Source organism: Lactuca saligna, chromosome 7 (assembly GCF_052625555.1).
Source record: "Lactuca saligna cultivar CGN05327 chromosome 7, ASM5262555v1, whole genome shotgun sequence".
NCBI lineage: Eukaryota > Viridiplantae > Streptophyta > Magnoliopsida > Asterales > Asteraceae > Lactuca > Lactuca saligna.
In genome coordinates this window covers 174,868,443-174,870,664 of record NC_136423.1, presented here as the reverse complement: position 1 = coordinate 174,870,664, position 2,222 = coordinate 174,868,443, and the positions used below count along the sequence as shown (strand labels likewise).

The window sequence follows — 2,222 nt, the reverse complement described above, 5'->3', positions numbered from 1 at the left end:
AAGAGTTGTTTGTGTTTGATTTGTATAACCTAGCATGTTATTATTTGTTTATCTAATTGCTAGATTGCATGTTCTGTGTAGCTTAGTGACCATGAAACTGCATGAACTTGTTTACCTAATAATTTAGTGAACATTAAATTTTTAGAGCTAGGATTGACCAATCTTAGTTAGTAATTAGACTGAATAAATCTTAGCTGTGCTAGAGAACGTGAATTGTGACCATAATTGTGTTTATACAACAAATCTTACATAGCATATCTACATTCATAATTAGTTCTGTGTTTAATTATGTGTGAACATACATGGTTTGACATGAATTAGTTACTTATTGGTAAGATAGAACTAAATTACTAATATAACTAAAAACCAACTTAATAACCCATAATCATTAGCTAGCCATATGGAAGATGTGGATTCAACTAAGCAAGAGTGCGTTTTTATTAAATTTGATTTAAGCTCATCTGATCTTGCAAAACCAGATAAAACCCCTTATTAAATTTGTTAATAAATTAGGTTAATTTAATAGTAAGTAGATTAATTAGTAACACCGTTCCCTGTGATCGACACCCGACTTACCAAAGCTATACTGTAATCTGACTAGGTACACTGCCTATAAGTGCATAGTTAGTCTTAGTTTGTTAGGTTATAAATATTAAAATTAGTGGGTACTTTTGTGCACATCAAGTTTTTGGTGCCGTTGCCGGGGAACGGTGCAGATTATTAGTTTATTTAGTTGCATTAGATTAATCGTTTTTTTAGGAATAAAATATGCAGAAAGTTTAATTGGTTATTTATTTTGCTAGCTTATCTTATTTTATTTTATTTTGTTCTGTTAGTCACAGAGTTCACGACGTGAGATTTAGTATACTCACGACGTGAAATCTGAGAGTTCATTTTTAGTTTTTCTTATTTTAGTCCAGTTTTACGTTTTAGTTTAGCAAGTTGCAGGAGTTAATGACCAGAGGCTCAAACACACCATTAGGGCCACCACTAGAAGATCCTGAGTCTGCAATTCACAAGAAAACGACGCCTTTGCAAGAATTGAAGTCAGCCTTCTCTAGGAAGTCGGGAAAGAAGACAGGAGAGTCAAGTTCATCAACGAAGCACGAGAGCAATCTTGAGCATTTGGATCATACACCTGTGCAAACCGAGTACGAAAGCGACACCGAGCCAGAATTTGAAGAACACACGAGTGAACCCGAGAACGAGCCAAGGAACAAGATGGCAGCTATTGAAGAAATGTCCATGGGAGCTTACAAGAAGCGGATCCGAGAAGATGTGGGTCCCAGATTAGTCCAACCAGCAATACCTGCCAATGCCACATTCGAGCTGAAGGGACACATATTGACTGCGCTGAAGGACATCCCATTTTTTGGGAAAGACCATGAGGATGCTTTTAAGCATCTAGATGAAGTCAACGACATTGCAGATTACTTCAATGTCCCAAATGTCAATAGGAACATAGTCTTGCTGAGGATGCTGCCCGTCACTTTCAAAGGAGCTGCTAAGGAATGGTTAAAAGTACTCCCACCGGGTACAATCACCACTTGGGCTCAAATGCGTGAGCAATTCCTAGACTAGTTTTGCCCACCATCCAAGATAGCCAAACTCAAGAAGGCAATAGCCAACTTTGAGCAACAGCCGGGGGAGTCACTGTACGAAGCATGGGAGCGGTACAAGGGCTTACTCAGAAACTGCCCGCAACATGACCTAAATGTGCAGCAAGAGATGTCAATCTTTTATGATGGGGTCAATGTGATGACAAGACAACTCCTTGATTCTCAAGGACCGTTGACAAGGAAAAATCCAAGGGAGGTCAAGGAGCTAATTGAAGAATTCGCGAAACACTCCCGCGAATACCATAACCCGAGGCAGGATGGAAGCAAAAGCGGTGGAGGAGCCCAAACTGAAGAAATTGCAGCTGTCATGGCCATGCTGAATAACATGGATCGTAGGATAACACAAATGGACCAGTCGATACATGCCATAAGAGTAGGGTGCGAGCGATGCAATGGTCCACACTTGACCAAGGACTGCAACCTGGATGAATTTGGGAACAGAAAAGCTCAAGTGTGCTACTCTAATGGGGATAAGTTTGAAGAGGACTGGAGGAAACCGAAGAAGGATTGGCTGCCATATGAAAAGTATAAGAAGCAAAAAGAAGAGAAGTATAGGCAGACAGTTTGAGGCCTCTATCAAATGGAGCAGGCACCAGCCGAGAA

The 2,222-nt window shown here is 40.0% G+C and overlaps 1 non-coding gene across 1 annotated transcript; it reads right to left on the bottom strand.

Annotated features, from left to right (window-relative positions):
• Positions 1 to 1,605: 1,605 nt before the first annotated feature.
• Positions 1,606 to 1,712, bottom strand: LOC145007682 (small nucleolar RNA R71). Its single transcript, XR_013663054.1, has one exon. It is a non-coding gene; the product is annotated as a small nucleolar RNA R71 (small nucleolar RNA).
• Between the last annotated feature and the right edge of the window lie 510 nt (positions 1,713 to 2,222).